This window comes from Bos grunniens, chromosome X, assembly GCF_055505025.1.
Source record: "Bos grunniens cultivar Pamir isolate PY7600 chromosome X, Bosgru_T2T1.0, whole genome shotgun sequence".
Classification (NCBI taxonomy): domain Eukaryota; kingdom Metazoa; phylum Chordata; class Mammalia; order Artiodactyla; family Bovidae; genus Bos; species Bos grunniens.
Window position 1 is genome coordinate 47,147,214 of NC_141194.1, and position 21,374 is coordinate 47,168,587.

Sequence of the window (21,374 nt, forward strand, 5' to 3'; positions counted from 1 at the left end):
AATTTCTAACTCCCCAAGAGGCTCTATACTATTTGAATATCTTAAGCTTCCCATGCCTCTCGCAGTTGGGAGGCCGTAAACAATTGTATGCGTAGCTGTAGGAGTCCGGGTAAACCTGTCAGGCAAGTTAGAGAGCCATTTGAGGGGTTTGGATTGAAGCACTCCTATTATGTCCAGGAGGCTAATTAGCTAGAGCTCTAAGTTGATTTCCTTCAGAGAAAGGTGGTCAGAGATAGCCCCCCATTAATGTCAGAGGAGTTGGTGAAAGTTGTAAAATAGTAAAACAGACAGATTCTGGTTTTGGGGTAGACGCTCAGGCAGATCCAGGGGGCGGGGGCACTCGAGTCCTGACTCGCCTTTGCATATCAGACCTCTCCGCATGACCTTTGTCATGGGTGGGAACTCCCGTGCTGGCTCCTGGCAGAAATGATAACCTACTTAATGAGAAAATATTTGCAAATGATATAACAAATATGATATGACAAATATGTTATTATTCAAAACACATTAGCAGCTTGTACAATTCAACAACAATAAAAGTACCCAAATAAAAAATAGGCAGAAGACTTAAACAGATGTTTTTCCAGAGGAGATATACATATGACCAACAAACACATTAAATAAGACCTTATCACTAATCAAATAAACACAAAACTACAATGTCACACCTATTAGAATGGCTACCATCAAAAAGTCTACAGTGAATTCCCTGGGAGTCCAGTGGATGGGACTCAGTGCTTTCACTGTCATGTTCCAGGTTTAACCCCTGGTCCACAAGCTAAGATACCACAGGTTGGGTGGCATGGCCAAGAAAAAAAAAAGTCTACAAATAGCAAGTGTTGGTGAGGTTATGCAGAATATGAGAATATAAAACTGTAATACCCTTTAAGTTGGATGGTAAATTGCTGCAGACATTATAGAAAACAGGATGGAGGTTCTTCAAAAAACTAAAGATAGAACTACCAGTGATTACACTGCAGGGAACATATATGAAGAAAATGAAAACATCAATTTGAAAAGAGAAATGCACACCTATGTTTATAACAGCATTATTTACAATTTTATTGACTATGCCAAAGCCTTTGACTGTGTGGATCACAATAAACTGTGGAAAATTCTTCAAGACATGGGAATACCAGATCACCTGACCTGCTTATTGAGAAACCTATATGCAGGTCAGGAAGCAACCGTTAGAACTGGACATGGAACAACAGACTGGTTCCAAATAGGAAAAGGAGAAGGTCAAGGCTGTATATTGTCACCCTGCTTATTTAACTTACATACAGAGTGCATCATGAGAAATTCTGGGCTGGAAGAAGCACAAGCTGGAATCAAGATTGCCGGGAGAAATATCAGTAACCTCAGATATGCAGATGACACCACCCTTATGGCAAGTGAAGAGGAACTAAAAGGCTCTTGATGAAAGTGAAAGAAGAGAGTGAAAATGTTGCCTTAAAGCTCAACATTCAGAAAACGAAAATCATGGCATCTGGTCCCACCACTTCATGGCAAATAGATGGAGAAACAGTGGAAACAGTGTCAGACTTTATTTTTGGGGGCTCCAAAATCACTGCAGATGGTGATTACAGCCATGAAATTAAAAGACACTTACTCCTTGGAAGGAAAGTTATGACCAAACTAGATAGCATATTGAAAAGCAGAGACAACAAGTATAATATCATATATGAAACGAGTCGCCAGTCCAGGTTCAATGCACGATACTGGATGCTTAGGGCTGGTGCACTGGGACGACCCAGAGGGATGGTACGGGGAGGAAGGAGGGAGGAGGGTTCAGGATGGGGAACACGTGTATACCTGTGGCAGATTCATGTAGATATATGGCAAAACCAATACAATATTGTAAAGTTAAAAATAAAATAAAATGAAAAGCAGAGACATTACTTTGCCAACAAAGGTCCGTCGAGTCAACGCTATGGTTTTCCCAGTAGTCATGTATGAATGTGAGAGTTGGACTGTGAAGAAGGTTGAGAGCCGAAGAATTGATGCTTTTGAACTGTGGTGTTGGAGAAGACTCTTGCGAGTCCCTTGGACTGCAAGGAGATCCAACCAGTCCATTCTGAAGGAGATCAGCCCTGGGATTTCTTTGGAAGGAATGATGCTAAAGCTGAAACTCCAGTACTTTGGCCACCTCATGCGAAGAGTTGACTCATTGGAAAAGACTCTGATGATGGGAGGGATTGGGGGCAGGAGGAGAAGGGGACGACAGAGGATGAGATGGCTGGATGGCATCACTGACTCGATGGACGTGAGTCTGAGTGAACTCTGGAAGTTGGTGATGGACAGGGAGGCCTGGCGTGCTGCAATTCATGGGGTCGCAAAGAGCTGGACACGACTAAGTGACTGAACTGAACTGAATTGCTTGGATGGATCTAGATGGCATTATGCTTATTAAACTATGTCAGACATGGAAAGACAATACTGTATTTTATCACTTATATGTGGAATCAAAACTAAAAATAAACAATGACTACAAGAAAAATAGATTCATGGATATAGTACAAAGTAGTGGTTACCAGTAGAGAGAGGAAAGTGGGGAGCAGAAGATCAAACTAGGGAATTAATAGTTATAAACACCTATGTATAAAATAAATTACAAGGATATATTGTACAACACAGGAATTATAGCCAATATTTTATACCAACTTTAAATATAATAGAATGTACAAAGATTTTGAAACACTGTGTTTTACACCTGAAACTAATATAATGTTGTAAATTATCTATACCTCAATAAATATTACAAAGCAAATAAATAAAATGCATGATTGTTCATTGAAAAATCATGCTATTGAAAAACAATTGCAAGAAAATACATTCACAGCATGTGCCTTTAATGTTAGAAATCACTGTCAAGCCAAGCTGGTTGGCTTAACTCTACTAAATTGTTTCAATAATAGAGAAGGATGGCCAATAATCATTACTTGGAGCAGTTCTATTCTATGAAGTCAGTGTGAACACCAAATTAATGAATACTACAAAATTGATCCTAGAAGAAATAAAGAGTTGGGTTTTTGCAAGCCTCTAGTCACAGCATTTTCAGTCCCCAATTAATACCTAATCTTACTTAATATTTTTAAGATGCCTTATTTAATATGTATAGTTTGTTCAACAATATTACACTCACAGCCGACAGCATGCCTGTAGAAAGCTCACCTAACATACATATTTTCTCCATAAGGTACATTAAAATGTTTTTGCAATGAGTAACAGTAAACAACACTTCAGCACTATACTTGGACAACTTTGATAGCAAAATCACCCACAAAAGAACAAAAATGTGCAAAATGTGGCACTATATAGGCCATGTTTACTTAGAGTTTGGGAACAGAATGAAAAAGGCAGCGTGTTTCCTTGTTCAACTACAGCTAGAAACAGGCACATCAGGCTTCTCAAAATTATTGCTGCTCAGCACATGCCTGAAAATGACTGCAAGCATGCTGCAAGTATTGATGTTGGGGTACTTATAGTCAAAGCTATGGTTTTTCAAGCAGTCGTGTATGGATGTACAAAACTCTGTGTGTACTAGGACTCAGAGATCCCACAAGAAATTGAGCCAGATCTGCCTTTCAGTGTTTGTGTGTCTCATGCAGAGGCATGGGACAGCAGTGGCCTGCTGCGGAGACAGGGGCTCTGGTTGCAGGAGACCTGGGAGGCACAACATGGGAGACCCACTGTAGAGTCACCAAGCAGACAAGCCACAAACTGGAGAATGATGATATCAAAGAAGTTGTCACCATGTTGGGAAAGTTCTAGGACCTACAACAGATTTCCCAAACTGGGGATCTGACAAAGCGGCTGAGAACCCCCAGGAAATTTGACTTTGAAACCCAGTGAGATTTGATTACAGAATTTCCACAGGACTGGGGAAACATATTATTGGAGGGCACAAACAAAACCTTGTGCACAACAGGACCAAAGAGAAAGGAGCAGTGACCCCACAAGAGACTAAGCCAGACTTGCCTGTGAGTGACCAGGAATCTCTGGTGGAGGTGTGAGTCTACAGAGGCCTGCCATGGGATCAGGGGCACTGAATACAACAGTCCTGGTATAAGCCCTTTTGAAGGAGATTGCCACTACCCCTACCATAGTTTGGCCTCAAGTCAAATTACAGGGGGGAAACAGAGGCCTGTAAAATTGGATTAAATATTTACTAAGTAAGGCCCCCTCCCAACAGAGCAAGACCCAGATCCCCCTACAGCTAGACCCTCCAATCAGGAAGCTTCCAGAAGCCTCTTATCCTTATCCCTCAGAAGGCAGAAAGAATAGAAACCACAGTTACAGAAAACTGACCAAACTTATCACTTGGATCACAGTCTTGTTAACTCAATGAAACTATGAGCCATGCCTTGTAGGGCCATCCAAGGTGGAAGTCTTGGTGGAGAGTTCTGACAAAAGGTCCACTGGAGAAGAGAATGGAAAACCACTTCAGTATTCTCGCCTTGAGAATTCCATGAAGAGTATGAAAAGGTAAAAAGATATGACACTGAAAGATGAACTCACCAGGATGGTAGATGCCCAAAATGCTATTGGAGCAGACTGGAGAAATAGCTCCAGAAAGAATGAAGAGGCTGAGCCAAAGTGAAAACAATGCCTGGTTGCAGATGGGACTCATGATGGAAATAAAGTCCAATGCTGTAAAGAATACTATTGCATAGGAACCTGGAATGTCAGGTCCATGAATCAAGGCAAATTGGAAGTGGTCAAACAGGAGATGGCAAGAGTGAACATTGACATTTTAGGAATCAGTGAACTAAAATGGATTTGAATGGGTGAATTCAATTCAGATGACCATTATATCTACCACTCTGGGCAAGAACCCCTTAGAAGAAATGGAGTAGCCCTCACAGTCAACAAAATAGTCCGAAAGGCAGTCTTGGGTGAAATCTCAAAAACGATAGAATGATCTCTGTTCGTTTCCAAGGCAAACCATTCAATATGACAGTAATCCAAGTCTATGCCTAGACCAGTAATGCTGAAGAAGCTGAAGTTGAATGGTTCTACGAAGACCTACAAGACCTTCTAGAACTAACACCACAAAACAAAACAAAACAAAACGTGTCATTTTCCTCATAGGGGACTGGAATGCAAAAGGAGAAAGTCAAGAGATACATGGAGTAACAGGTAATTTTGGCCTTGGAGTACAGAATGAAGCAAGCCAAAAGCTAACAGAGCTTTGCCAAGGGAACACACTGGTCATAGAAGACACCTTCTTCCATAAACATAAGGGATGATTCTACACATGGACATCACCAGATGGTCAACACCAAAATCAGGTTGATTGTATTATTTGGAGCTGAAGATGGAAAAGCTCTATACAGTTAGCTAAACAAGACGGGGAGCTGACTGTGGCTCAGATCATGAACTCCTTATTGCCAAATTCAGACTTACACTAAGAAAGTAGGGAAAACCACTAGACCATTCAGGTATGACTAAATCAAATCCCTTATGATTATGCAGTGGAGGGGACAAATAGATTCAAGGGGGGGATTAGATCTGATAGAGTGATTGAAGAAATACGGACAGAGGTTTGTAACATTGTGGTCAAAACCATATCCAAGAAAGAAATTTGCAAAAAGGCACATGATTGTCTAAGGACGCCTTACAAACAGCTGAGAAAGGAAGAGAAGCAAAAGGCCACGGAGAAAAGTAAAAATATATCCGTCAGAATGCAGTGTTTCAAAGAAAAGCAAGGAGAGATAAAGAAGACTTCCTAAGTGAACAATTCAAATAAATAGAGGGAAACAATAGAATAGGAAAGACTGGAGATCTCTTCAAGAAAAATAGAGATACGAAGGGAACATTTCATGTAAAGATGGGCACAATAAAGGACAGAAACAGTATGGAACTAACAGAAGCAAAAGATATTAAGAGGTGGCAAAAGTACACAGAAAAACTATACAAAAAAGATCTTAATGACGGAGAAACCAAGATGGTGTGATCATTTTTACCTAAAGCCATATATCCTGGAGTGTGGAGTCAAGTGGGCCTTAGGAAGAATCACTATGAAAAAAGCTAGTGGAGATAATGGAATTCTAGGTGAATTATTTCAAATCCTAAAAGATGATGCTATTAAAGTGCTGTACTCAACATGCCAGCAAATTTGGAAAACTCAGCAGTGGCCACAGGTCTGGAAAAGGTCCGTTTTCAATCCAATCCCAAAGAAAGGCAATGCCAAAGAATGTTCAAACTACTGCACAATTGTACTCCTCTCACACACTAGCAAAGTAGTGCTCAAAATTCTCCAAGCCAGGCTTCAACAGTACATGAACCAAGAACTTCCAGATGTTCAAGCTGGATTTTAAAAAGGCAGAGGAACAGGAGATCAAATTTCCAACATCTGCTTGATCACAGAAAAAGCAAGAGAATTCCAAAAAAACATCTACTTCTGCTTTATTGACTATGCCAAAGCCTTTGAATGTGTGGATCACAATAAACTGTGGAAAATTCGGAAAGAGATGGGAATACCAGACCACCTGACCTTCCTCTTGAGAATCTGTATGCAGGTCAAGAAGCAACAGTTAGAACTAGGCATGGACAACGGACTGTTTCCAAATTGGGAAAGGAGTACATCAAGGCTATATATTGTCACCCTGCTTATTTAATTTATATGCAGAGTACATCATATGAAATACCAGACTGGATAAAGCACAAGCTGGAATAAGATTGCCAGGAGAAATATAAATAACCTCAGATATGCAGATGACAACACCCTTATGGCAGAAAGTGAAGAAGAACTAAAAAGTCTCTTGATGAAAGTGAAAGAGGAGAATGAAAAAGCTGACTTAAAACTAAACATTCTGAAAACTTAGATCATGGGATACAGTCCCATCACTTCATGACAAATAGATGGGGAAACAATGGAAACAGTGACAGACTTTATTTTCTTGGGCTGCAGAATCACTGCAGATGGTGACTGCAGCCATGAATTTAAAAGATGCTTTCTCCTGGGAAGAAAAGCTCTAACCAACCTAGACAGCATATTAAAAAGCAGAGACATTACTTTGCTGACAAAGGCCCATCTAGTCAAAGCTATGTTTTTTCCAATAGTCATGTGTGGATATGAGAGTTGGACTATAAAGGAACCTGAGGGCCAAAAAATTGAGGCTTTTGAACTGTGGTGTTGGAGAAGACTCTTGAGAGTCCCTTAGACTGCAAGGAGATCCAACTAGTTAATCCTAAAGGAAATCAGTCCTGAATATTTATTGGAAGGACTGATGCTGAAGCTGTAGCTCCAATTCTTTGGCCACCTGATGTGATGAACTGACTCCTTGGAAAAGACTTTGATATGAGATAAGATTAAAGGCAGGAGGAGAAGGGGATGACAGATGATGAGATGGTTGGATGGCATCACCAACTCGATGGACATGAGTTTGAGCAAACTCCAGGTGTTGATGATGGACAGGAAAGCCTGGCCTGCTGCAATCCATAGGGTCTCAAAGAGTCAGACACGACCAAGTAACTAAACAGTACTGAACTGATATATGGATATGAGAGTTGAATGATAAAGAAGGCTGAGAAGCTTAGAATTGATGCTTTCAAACTGCACTCTTGGAGAAGACTCTTGAGCGTCCCGTGGACTGCAAGGAGAACAAACCTGTCAGTCCTAAAGGAAATCAACCTCGAATATTCATCGGAAAAACTGTTTCTGAAGCTGAATACTTTGGCCACTTGATGCAAAGAGCCAACTCACTGGACAAGATCCCAATGCTGGCAAAGTTTGAAGGCAAAAGTAGAAAGGGGTGGCAGACAATGAGATAGTTAATTTGCATCACCAACTCAATAGACATGAATTTGAGCTAACTCCAGGAGGTAGTGGAAGACAGAGGAGCCTGTTGTGCTACAATCCATGGGGTCACAAAGATTTGGACATGACTTAGTGACTGAACAACAACAGGTAAATTTACCAATATAGAGTCCTCAAATACTTAGGATAATTATGAACCAGAATGTTGGGCCATTACAGAGTGGGAAAAACCAAGGCCCCTGTTAGTTGAGCATAATTTCTACTGATGCCCCCTCAAGGTCTTGCAGTGAAATACTCCTAATACCAGGGCCATGAAGGAAAGGTCCAGTCCTCCCAGGTGGGGCTAGTGGAAAGAAACCGCCTGCCAATGTAAGTGGTCCAAGAGACATGGGTTTCGACCCCTGGGTTGGGAAGATCCCCTGGAGGACAGCATGGAAACCCACTCCAGTAGTCTTGCCTGGAGAACTCCATGGACAGAGGAGCCTGGCAGTTTACAGTCCATAGGATTGCAAAGAAACGGATATGACTAAAGCGACTTAGCAGGCATGCATGCATGAAGGAAAGGTCCAGGTTCTGTGGGCTCAGTGTTCTCTTCAGCTTTTTATATCTGGATTCATTCATCCCAACTAGACCATTCAGCCCAACATATTATGCAGTCTAGAAGAGGCAGAAAAAATTACTGTGAGAAAACAGAGGAAGGAGTTATTAACTCTGTCTGGATAGAGTTGAATAAAGAGTGATGAAAAAAAGAACATTTGAACTGGGACTTGAAGGATGTGTAGTTTTCTAAATGAAGAATGTTGGAGAGATGGACACATATAAGTGAGATCATTCAGCATTTGTCTTTCTGTCTGGATTATTTCATTTATCATTATGTCCTCCAGATTCATCCATGTTGTCACAAGCAGTGTAATGTGTGCATGTGTACTCAGTCACTTCAGTCATGTCTGACTCTTTGAGACCCTATGAACTGTAGCCCATCAGACTGTCCGTGGAGATTCTCCAGGAAGGGGTACTGGAGTGGGTTGCCATGCCCTCCTCCAGGGAATCTTTCCAACTCAGGGAATGAATCCAGATTTCTGATTTCTGGCATTGCAGGCAGATTCCTTACAACTAGCACCACCTGGAAAGCCCCAAATAATGGAACAAATATAAACAGTTCTGTATATCTTAGCTATTTTAATAGGGTTTTTAAAATAAAAATTCTAGAAAATGTTTAACATGTATTTTAATATTTACTTTTATGTATATATATAAATACTAATTCATATTTATAAATATACATACATATGTATATATGTATATTTATTTATGTAAAAGTTGTAGACATGCATTACCATACTAGTATATCATGGTTATCATAAAACATATGAAAAATAGCATTGTTCAAAGAATGAGATAAAATAAAAATATAAAATGTTCTATTATGAATTTTTCTATATCTTCTTTAATTGCCTTTTATATCCCAGTTTTCTAACCAACAGTTACCTAACAAATTAATTGTTCTCCCCTGGTGAACACAATAGTGCTTTCTCTCTATTAAAAGATCTTCTTTCTGTCCCCCCAACTAATAAATGGAGGAAAGCTCTATTATTTTTATCAATAGTACTTATAAGCAAAGCCTAATCTAATGAAATTTTAGTGTATTTATACCACTTTTGATATTGTTTTCTGTTTCAAATGCAGCATTTCACTGCATCAAAGAATACATGGAAAAAAGCACCATGTACCACAGCGAATCTACTTGTATGTCACCAATCTAAAATATTTTCTTAGCTCAGAACAGCAATTGAGTACAAGTATACAAACCTATGGAAGATCTATGATAAACATAAACTATATATTAGTCAGTTAATAAGTCCTTTCCCACTAAAGATAGAATGTAGGCATGTTTATTGCAGGTGAAATAAACAATCAGATTTAGAGTCTGTTTTTTCAAATATGTCTGTATATTGTCCTAAATTAGCTTACTAACTAATTAAAAGTTATTTAAGCTTCTGAAAAGCAATTTAGAAAAATTACAGATACTTCTATACTTAAGTATAAGGGAAATTTCTTTATAACTTCATAAAACTTTCATATTTTAAAGTTTCTGTCTTGTAAAATGAGTAGTCTATCCTTAAAATGTTGTCTTCTTAATCATTCATATCAGCTGTTCTTTATAGTACTGCATGCTGGTCATTTTTTTTAAAAAAAGCCGAAATTCTGTGTGGTTAACCTGAAAGGCTTTGTAAGTACTTCCCAGGCAGCTGGGGATTGAGTTTATGTTTAATGAGCTACGGATATAGTCATTTGACCTTTGTTTGAGTTCATGATGTTTCCTGCTCCTTTCCAATGGGTTTTGCAAGTGAAAAATAATTTCAGTGGCACTTTTCATAAAGAGATGACTCAGTTTTTCCAGGCCTGTGTTCGTTCTGAGCAAATTAGGTTCAAGGTTATTTGTAATTTGTTGCAGACTATCAGGAGTTACATTTCTGGAAAGCAATCCTGTTATTAGGACTGGAAAACATAGTCATAACAAATAAAAAAGTGGGACTCATATTCTTACTAATCCCTATACATGCGTTAATGATAACATGTGAAACAAATAACCTATGCAATTAGCCAAAGCTTGGTTTAAAATTGGTACAATTCAGTTCAGTCAGTTCAGTCACTCAGTCGTGTCCGACTCTTTGCGACCCCATGAATCGCAGCACACCAGGCCTCCCTGTGCTTCACCAACTCCCGGAGTTTACTCAGACTCATGTCCATTGAGTCAGTGATGACATCCAGCATGTCATCCTCTGTCATCCCCTTCTCCTCCTGCCCCCAATCCCTCCCAGCATCAGAGTCTTTTCCAATGAGTCAACTCTTCGCATGAGGTGGCCAAAGTACTGGAATTTCAGCTTTAGCATCACTCCTTCCAAAGAAATCCCAGGGATGATTTCCTTCAGAATTGACTGGTTGGATCTCCTTGCAGTCCAAGGGACTCGCAAGAGTCTTCTCCAACACCACAGTTCAAAAGCATCAATTCTTCGGCACTCAGCCTTCTTCACAGTCCAACTCTCACATCCATACATGACTACTGGACAAACCATAGCCTTGACTAGACAGACCTTTCTTGGAAAAGTAATGTCTCTGCTTTTCAATATGCTATCTAGGTTGGTCATAACTTTTCTTCCAAGGAGTAAGCGTCTTTTAATTTCATGGCTGCAGTCACCATCTGCAGTGATTCTGGAGCCCCCCAAAATACAGTCTGACACTGTTTCCCCATCTATTTCCCATGAAGTTATGGGACCAGATGCCATGATCTTAGTTTTCTGAATGTTGAGCTTTAAGCCAACTTTTTCATTCTCCACTTTGACTTTCATCAAGAGGCTTTTTAGTTCCTCTTTATTTTCTGCCATAAGGGTGGTGTCATCTGCATATCTGAGGTGATTGCTATTTCTCCCGGCAATCTTGATTCCAGCTTGAGCTTCTTTCAGTCCAGCGTTTTTCATGATGTACACTGCATATAAATTAAATAAGCAGGGTGACAATATGCAGCCTTGACGTACTCCTTTTCCTTTTAAGAACCAGTCTGTTGTTCCATGTCCAGTTCTAACTGTTGCTTCCTGACCTGCACACAGGTTTCTCAAGAGGCAGGTCAGGTGCTCTGGTATTCCCATCTCTTGAAGAATTTTCCACAGTTTATTGTGATCCACACAGTCAAAGGTTTTGGCATAGTCAATAAAGCAGAAATAGATGTTTTTCTGGAACTCTTTGCTTTTTTGATGATCCAGTGGATGTTGGCAATTTGATCTCTGGTTCCTCTGCCTTTCCTAAAACCAGCTTGAACATCTGGAAGTTCATGGTTCACGCATTGCTGAAGCTTGGCTTGGAGAATTTTGAGCATTACTTTACTGGTGTGTGAGATGAGTGCAATTGCACAGTAGTTTGAGCATTCTTTAGCATTGCCTTTCTTTGGGATTGGAATGAAAACTGACCTTTTCCAGTCCTGTGGCCACTGCTGAATTTTCCAAATTTGCTGGTGTATTGATGCAGCACTTTCACAGCATCATCTTTCAGGATTTGAAATAGCTCAACTGGAATTCCATCACCTCCACTAGTTTTGTCCGTAGTGATGCTTTCTAAGGCCCACTTGACTTCACATTCCAGGATGTCTGGCTCTAGGTGAGTGATCACACCATCGTGATTATCTTGGTCATGAGGATCTTTTTTGTACAGTTCTTCTGTGTATCCCTGCCACCTCTTCTTAATATATTCTGCTTCTGTTAGGTCCGTATAATTTCTGTCCTTTATTGAGCCCATCTTTGCATGAAATGTTCCCTTGGCATCTCTAATTTTCTTGAAGAGATCTCTAGTCTTTGCCATTCTGTTGTTTTCCTCTATTTCTTTGCACTGATCAATAAGGAAGTCTTTCTTATTTCTTCTTGCTATTCTTTGGAACTCTGCATTCAGATGCTTATATCTTTCCTTTTCTCCTTTGCTTTTCACTTCTCTTCTTTTCATAGCTATTTGTAAGGCCTCCTCAGATAGCCATTTTGCTTTTTTGCATTTCTTTTCCATGAGTATGGTCTTGATCCTTGTCTTCTGTACAATGTCATGAACTTCCTTCCATAGTTCATCAGGCACTCTATTTATCAGATCTAGTCCCTTAAATCTATTTCTCACTCCCACTATATAATCATAAGGAATTTGATTTAGGCCATACCTGAATGGTCTACTGGTTTTCAATACTTTCTTCAATTTAAGTCTGAATTTGGCAATAAGGAATTCATGATCTGAGCCACAGTCAGCTCCTGGTCTTGTTTTTGTTGACTGTATAGAGCTTCTCCATCTTTGGCTGCAAAGAATATAATCAATCTGATTTCAGTGTTGACCATCTAATGATGTCCATGTGTAGAGTCTTCTCTTGTGTTGTTGGAAGAGGGTGTTTGCTATGACCAGTGTGTTCTCTTGACAAAACTCTATTAGTCTTTGCCTTGCTTCATTCCGTATTCCAAGGCCAAATTTGCCTATTACTCAGGTGTTTCTTGACTTCCTACTTTTGCATTCCAGTCCCCTATAATGAAAAGGACATCTCTTTTGGGTGTTAGTTCTAAAAGGTCTTGTAGATCTTCATAGAACTGTTCAACTTCAGCTTCTTCAGTGTTACTGGTTGGGGCATAGACTTGGATTACTGTGATATTGAATGATTTGCCTTGGAAATGAACAGAGATTATTCTGTCGTTTTTGAGATTGCATCCAAGTACTGCATTTCGGACTCTTTTGTTGACCATGATGGCCACTCCATTTCTTCTGAGGGATTCCTGCCTGCAGTAGTAGATATAATGGTCATCTGAGTTAAATTCACCCATTCCAGTCCATTTCAGTTCACTGATTCTTAGAATGTCAACATTCACTCTTGCCATCTCTTGTTTGATCACTTCCAATTTGCCTTGATTCATGGACCTGACATTCCAGGTTCCTATGCAATATTGCTTTTTACAGCATTGGGCCTTGCTTCTATCACCAGTCACATCCACAGCTGGGTATTCTTTTTGCTTTGGCTCCATCCCTTCATTCTTTCTGGAGTTATTTCTCCACTGATCTCCAGTAGCATATTGGGCACCTACCGACCTGGGGAGTTCCTCTTTCAGTATCCTATCACTTTGCCTTTTCATACTGTTCATTGGGTTCTCAAGGCAAGAATACTGAAGTGGTTTGCCATTCCCTTCTCCAGTGGACCACATTCTGTCAGCCCTCTCCACCATGACCCGCCCGTCTTGGGTGGCCCCATGGGCATGGCTTAATTTCACTGAGTTAGACAAGGCTGTGGTCCGTGTGATTAGATTGACTACTTTTCTGTGATTATCATTTCAGTGTGTCTGCACTCTGATGCCCTCTTGCAACACCTACCATCTTACTTGGTTTTCCCTCAGTCTGAGAGATTGAGAGTTTGAGTGGGCAATTGTTCAGAAAGACTCAAAAAATCATTGAGGGAATGATGGGATAAAATATTCTCTTCTAAATGCTAAAATAATTAAGAAAGATTATCAATAGAAATGATTTGACTATATGGACATTTGTGGTGCTGGAGGAGACGCTTGAGAGTCCCTTGGACTGCAAGGAGATGAAACCACTCAATCCTAAAGGAAATCAACCCTGAATATCCATTGGAAGGATTGATGCTGAAGCTGAAACTCCAATATTTTGACTACCTCAAGTGAGGTGCTGACTCATTGAAAAAGATCCTGATGCTGGAAAAGATTGAAGGCAGAAGGAGAAGGGGATGACAGAGGATGAGATGGTTGGGATGGCATCACTGACACAATGGAAATGAGTTTGAGCAAACTATGGGAGATGGTGAAGGGCAGGGAAGCCTGGTGTGCTGCAGTCCATGGGGTCACAAAGAGCTGGCTCAGCTACTGAACAACAACAATCAATACAAATGCAGATCATTGTAACAAGGAAGTAGAAACATTAAAGAGGAACAAATCAAAAGTAGACAACTCAATTGCTGAGATAAAAAGCAAACTAAGAGCAATAAAGGGGCTTCCTAGGTGGCTCAGTTTTGAGGAATCCCCCTGCCAATGCAGGGGATGTGGCTTTGATCCCTGGGTTGGGAAAATCCTCTGGAGAAGAAAATGGCAAACCACTCTAGTATTCTTACCTGGAAAATACCATGGGCAAAGGAACCTGACAAGCTGCACTCCATGGGGTCGCAAAAGTGTCAGACACAACTTAGCAACTAAACAACAACAAAAAAGGCAATAAAGAGCAGAAAATAAGGCATAAAAATGAATAAGTGGTCCAGAAGACAGAATAATGGAAATCACCCAATTAGAACAGCAGACAGAAAGACAAATGAAAAAAAGAAAAAAACATGAATGCAACATATGAGATCTATGGGATAATATAAACTGTGCCAACCTACATATAATAGTGTTCCCAGCTAGAAAAGAAAGAGAAAATTGTATAAAAATGTATTTGAAGAAATTATGGCCATAAACCTCCCAAACCCAAAGAAGAAAACAGTATTCAGAAACAGGAAGCACAGAAGCTCCCAAATAAAATGAATCCAAATAAACCTACAGCAAAACATATTATAATTAAAATAGTAAATTTAAAGGGAAAATTCCAAAGACAGTAATATAAATACAAATAGTCAATTACAATGGAACCCCCTCCATAAAGGTATCAGCTGATTTTTCTGAAAAAAAAAAAAACTTTGCAGACTAGAAGAGAGTGACATGATATATTCAAAGTCCTGAAAGGGAAAAGCCTGCAAGCTAGGACAATCTAGCCAGTAAGATTATAATTTAGAATACAAAAAGATTTTAAAAATTTCTCAGACATGAAAAAACTAAAAGAATACACTAATACTAAACCTAATCTAAGAAATACTGAAAAGCTTTCTCTAAATAAAAGGAAACAGGAATCTATAGAAAAGGGAAAAACACAAAAGGAAAGGCAAATATATAAAAGGATTGAATATATCATGTAAGCCAGTACATAGATTAAAAACATTGAAAATTTTGTAAAAGTGATTATAACTATAATTAATAGGAAAATAATAAACATGGAGATGTAAAATAAAACATCAAAATCACTAAATGTGGAGGAAGGGAGAAAAAATACAGATCTTTTAAAATGTGTCTGAAATTATGACTATCAGATTAAAGCAAGTAGATAGAGTCATGGGTCATCACATTTGAAACCAGGGTAACCATAAATCAAAAACATATAATAAATTCACAAAAAAAAAAAAAAGAAAGGAAATCAGGCATAAAGTGAAAGAAAACTATCAAACCACAAAGGAAAAACAAAATGAAAAGATCAAAAAAGAACTACAAAATCAACTGGAAAATAAGGTTTAAAATGGCAATAAATATATACTTATCAATAATTACTTTAAATATCAATGGAATAGATGCTCCATTGGAATATGTATAAATGTAGATTGGATTAAATTAAAAAAAAAAAAAAACAAGAACCTGTAATAGGCTGCTGACAAAAGATGGACTTTAAGGTGAAAGACCAACATAAATTGAAAGTGAGGGGGTTGGAAAAGATTTTTCATGCTAAGAGAAATAAGAAAGCAGGGGTAGCAATATTCATATTAGACAGAATAGAAGCATATCTGGGGCATCTTGCACTTTATACTGAAAAGCAACTCTGCTGTACTGGACAGAGCCTAAGACTTATTTTCCAAAGACAGTTAATTCAGCTTTAAAAATTTAGCTATGTAGCAAGTGCAAGTTATTTAACCTTATGAGGCTCAGCTTTTTCACCTGTGAAATGAAGAGGAGTAATGATGTTTGGACTAGTTATTGGCTAAATATGGTACAAACATTACATTCTAATCACTAGAAATATAATGAGGCAGAAACAATTGTGTTGTCTGAATTTTCTTCTCAGAGAGAGCATTATGTGAGAGGTTGGAAACAATACCTTAGTTGATGGTGGTGGTGAGTTGCAAAGGACAGGTTAGTATGGTTAAAGGAGAAGGTAGTTCTGATAGTTTGGGTATCAGATCTGAAGTGCCTGTAACATTAAAAGTACAGTTGATCCTTGTAATATGTGGGAGGTAGGGTTGCTTAACTTCAATACAGTAAAAAAAAAAAAAAAAAAGTCAGCATATAACATAACTATTGGCCCACCATTTCCTTGGTTCCACATCTGTAGAACATTTTCTTGGTTCCACATCAAACAACCATGGATCATTTAATTATTTATTATGCAGTTTTGAAAAAAAAAAAAAGAAAGCGTATAAGTGTACCCACATAATCAAATCCATGTTGTTCAAGTGTTAACTGTAATTGAGTTCAAGAATTTAATCTACATAAAGACAGGGACTGTATTTAGTAGGTACTCAATATCTATTTACATAAATAAATAAGTACATGCTGCCAGCAGTTCTTTTCTTTCCCCCATAGAACATCCAGTCTCACCTACAAATAAGCACTGAACAAGTGTTTAAAAGTCAGTTTGAAAATATGTCATATTATTAGCTTACTTAAAATACTCATATATCTCCATCTGAAATTGAAGCTAAAAGTACTTATCTCAAAGGATACTTGAGAAGATATAGTATGTAAGAAAGTGGCCAGCTTAGTGCCTAATAGTAGGCACTCAATAAATATTAGTTGCCTTCCATCCTGTATCGTTATAGAAAAAGACTCTATTCGGTTTTGCCATGAGGACTCACATTCCCCACTTTGATTCTTGTTTGATAATATACCTGCATGCTTACCTCAATCCCTTGGAAATCTCGCAGGAATAAGAGGCATTATATAATAATAATAAAGGTATTGATACAAAAAGAAGATATTAAACTCTTTAACATATATTCACCCAATATAAAAAGTCCTAAAACAAAACAATTCTAAGAGACATAAAGGGAAAAACTGATGGGAATACAAAGGAAGTAGGAGATTTTAATACCCCACTGACATCAATGAACAGTTCTTCTGGACAGAAAATTAATAAAGCAACAGAGATTGTAAATAACACAATAGAACAGTTTGGACTTACTTGATATCTACAAGACACTACATCCAAAAAACCCAGAATATACTTTTTTCAAGCTCACATAGAAAATTCATTAGGATAGACCACATACTAGGAAAGTTCTGAGAAAATGTGGTGCACTGGAGAAGGGAATGGCAAACCACCTCAGTATTCTTTCCTTGAGAACAGAGAACACCATGAAGAGTATGAAAAGGCAAAAAGATATGACATTGAAAGATGAACTCCCCAGGTCGGTAGGTTCCCAATATGATACTGAAGATCAGTGGAGAAATAACACCATAAAGAATGAAGAGACAGAACCAAAGCAAAAACAACACCCAGTTGTGGATGTTACTGGTGATGGAAGCAAGGTCCGATGCTGTAAAGAGCAATATTGCATAGGAACCTGGAATGTTAAGTCCATTAATCAAGGCAAATTGGAAGAGGTCCAACAGGAGATGGCAAGAGTGAACGTCAATATTTTAGGAATCAGTGAAATAAAATGGATTGGAATGGGTGAATTTAACTCAGATAACCATTATGTCTACTACTGTGTGCAAGAATCCCTTAGAAGAAATGGAGTAGCCATCATAGTAAACAGAAGAGTCTGAAATGCAGTACTAAGATATAATCTCAAAAACAGAATGATCTCTGTTAGTTTCCAAGGCAAACCATTCAATATCACAGTAATCCAAGTCTATGTCCTGATCAATAATACTGAAGAAGCTGAAATTGAACGGTTCTATGAAGACCTACAAGACCTTCTAGAACTAACATCCAAAAAGCATGTCCTTTTCATTATAAGGGACTGGAATGGAAAAGCAGGAAGTCAAGAAACACCTGGAGTAACAGGCAAATTTGGCTTTGGAGTACAGAATGAAGCAGAACAAAGACTAATAGAGTTTTGCCAAGAGAACGCACTGGTCATAGCAGACACTCTTTTCCAACAACACAATAGATGACTCTACATATGGACATCACCAGATGGTCAACACTGAAATTAGATTGATTATATTCTTTGCAACCAAAGGTGCAGAAGCAAAAACAAGTCAGTCAGCAAAAAACAAGACCAGGAGCTGACTGTGGCTCAGATCGCTAATTCCTTATTGCCAAATTCAGATTAAATTGAAGAAAGGGGGGAAAACCAATAGACCATTCAGGTATGACCTAAATAAAATCCCTTATAATTATACAATGGAAGTGAGAAATAGATTCAAGGGACTAGAACTGATAGAGTGCCTGATAAACTATGGACACAGGTTCGTGATATTGTATAGGAGACAGGGATCAAGACCACCCCCAAGAAAAAGAAATGCAAAAAAGCAAAAAGGCTGCCTGAGGAGGCCTTAAAAATAGCTGTGAAAAGAAGTGTAAAGCAAAGGAGAAAAGGAAAGATATACACATTTGAATTCAGAGTTCCAAAGAATAGCAAGGAGAGATAAGAAAGCCTTCCTCAGTGATCAATGCAAAGAAATAGAGGAAAACAATAGAATGGGAAAGACTAGAGATCTCTGCAAGAAAATTAGAGACACCAAGGGAACATTTCATGCAGAGATGGGCTCGATAAAGGACAGAAATTGTATGGACCTAACAGAAGCAGAATATATTAAGAAGAGGTGGCAGGGATACACAGAAGAACTGTACAAAAAAGATCTTCATGTCCCAGATAATCACAATGGTGTGATCACTCACCTAGAGCCAGACATCCTGGAATGGAAAGTCAAGTGGGCCTTAGGAAGCATCACTATGAACAAAGCTAGTGGAGGTGATGGAATTCCAGTTGAGCTATTTCAAATCCTGAAAGATGATGCTGTTAAAGTGCCACACTCAATATGCCAGCAAATTTGGAAAACTCAGCAGTGGCTGAGTTTTGGATTTTCATTCCAATCCCAAAGAAAGACAATGCCAAAGAATGCTCAAACTACCACACAATTGCACTCATCTCACATGCTAGTAAAGTAATGCTCAAAATTCTCCAAGCCAGGATCCAACAGAATGTTAACTGTGAACTTCCAGATGTTCAAGCTGCTTTTAGAAAAGGCAGAGGAACCAGAGATCAAATTGCCATCATTTATCAGATCATGGAAAAAGCAAGAGAGTTCCAGAAAATCATCTATTTCTGCTTTATTTTATATGTCAAAACCTTTGACTGCATGCGCTGCTGCTGCTAAGTCACTTCAGTCGTGTCCGAATCTGTGCGACCCCATAGACGGCAGCCCACCAGGCTCCCCCATCCCTGGGATTCTTCAGGCAAGAACACTGGAGTGGGTTGCCATTTCCTTCTCCAATGCATGAAAGTGAAAGTGAAGTCGTGTCCAACTCTTAGCGACCCCATGGACTGCAGCCTACCAGGCTCCTTGGTCCATGGGATTTTGCAGGCAAGAGTACTGGAGTGGTGTGCCATTGCCTTCTCCATTTGACTGCATGGATCACCACAAACTGGAAAATTCTTCAAGGGATGGGAATACCAGACCACCTGACCTGCCTCTTGAGAAATATGTATGCAGGTCAAGAAACAACAATTAGAACTGGACATGGAACAACAGACTGGTACCCAATAAGAAAAGGTGTACGTCAAGGCTGTATACTGTCACCCTGCTTATTTAACTTATATGCAGAGTACATCATGAGAAAATTGCCAGGAGAAATATCAGTATCCTCAGATATGCAGATGACACCACTCTTATGGCAGAAAGTGAAGAAGAACTAAAGAGCCTCTAGATGAAAGTGAAAGAGGAGAGTGAAAATGTTGGCTTAAAGCTCAACATTCAGAAAACTAAGATCATGGCATCTGCTCCCACCACTTCATGGCAAATAGATGAAAAACAGTGAAAACAGTAGCAGACTTTATTTTGGGGGACTGCAAAATCACTGCAGATGGTGATTGCAGCCATGAAATTAAAAGACACTTGCTACTTGGAAGAAAAGTTATGACCAACCTAGATAGAATATTAAAAAGCAGACACATTACTTTGACAAAAAAGGTCCGTCTAGTCAAGGCTATGGTTTGTCCAGTAGTTTTGTATGGATGTGTGAGTTGGACTATAAAGAAAGCTGAGCTGAAGAATTGATGGTTTTGAACTGTGGTGTTGGAAAAGACCCTTGAGAATACCTTGGACTACCTACAAGAGACTCACTTCACATCTAAAGGCATACACAGATGGAAAGTGAGGGAATGCAGAAAGTCCATAAATGGATGAGTAAAGAGATGTTGCATATGTGAATATATGTGTATATGTGTGTGTATACATACAAATATACATATTTATATACATATACATAAATATATATATATATATATATATATATATATATATATATCAGAGAAGGTAATGGCACCCCACTCCAGTACTCTTGCCTGCAAAACCCCATGGACCAAGGAGCCTGGTAGGCTGCAGTCCATGGGGTCACTAAGAGTTGAACACGACTGAGTGACTTCACTTTCACTTTTCACTTTCATACATTGGAGAAGGAAATGGCAACCCACTCCAGTGTTCTTGCCTGGAGAATTCCAGGGATGGGGGAGCCTGGTGGGCTTCCATCTATGGGGTCACACAGAGTCGGACATGATTGAGGTGACTTAGCAGCAGCAGAAAATATATATATACACACATAGATATATAGGCATGTGCACACACAATGGAATAGTACACAGCCATAAAAAAGAATGAAATTTTGCCTTTTGTGACAACATGGATGGACCTGAAAGTTATTAATTATACCTACTGAAATGCTAGAGAAAGATATATATCTTATGATTGCACTTAGAAGTGAAATCTCTGAAACAAAGTAGAAGAATAGGCATAACAACAGAAACAGACTCATACACACAGGGAGAAAAAAAAAAAAAAAAAACACCTGGTGATTGCCAGAGGGAATGGATGTATGAGGATGAAGGGAAATGTTGAGGAGATTAAGAGGTGCCAATTTGGACTTCCTTTGTCGTCCAGTGGTTAACAATTCACCTGCCAATGTAGGAGACACGATTTCTATTCCTGCTCTGGGAAGATTCCACATGTGATGGAACAGCTATACCCATGTACCACATCTACTAAGCCTGCAATGCCCTGGAGTCTATAGTCTGAAACAAGAGAAGCCACCTCAATTAGAAGCCCACACATTGAGTTAGAGAGCA

General features: G+C 39.0%; 1 long non-coding RNA gene across 1 annotated transcript in view; it reads left to right on the forward strand.

The window, feature by feature from the left end:
- The window catches only part of LOC147340263 (uncharacterized), a 430,014-nt gene that overhangs the window by 396,661 nt on the left and 11,979 nt on the right, over nucleotides 1-21,374 (forward strand). The gene's annotated exons all lie outside the window — the stretch shown is intronic.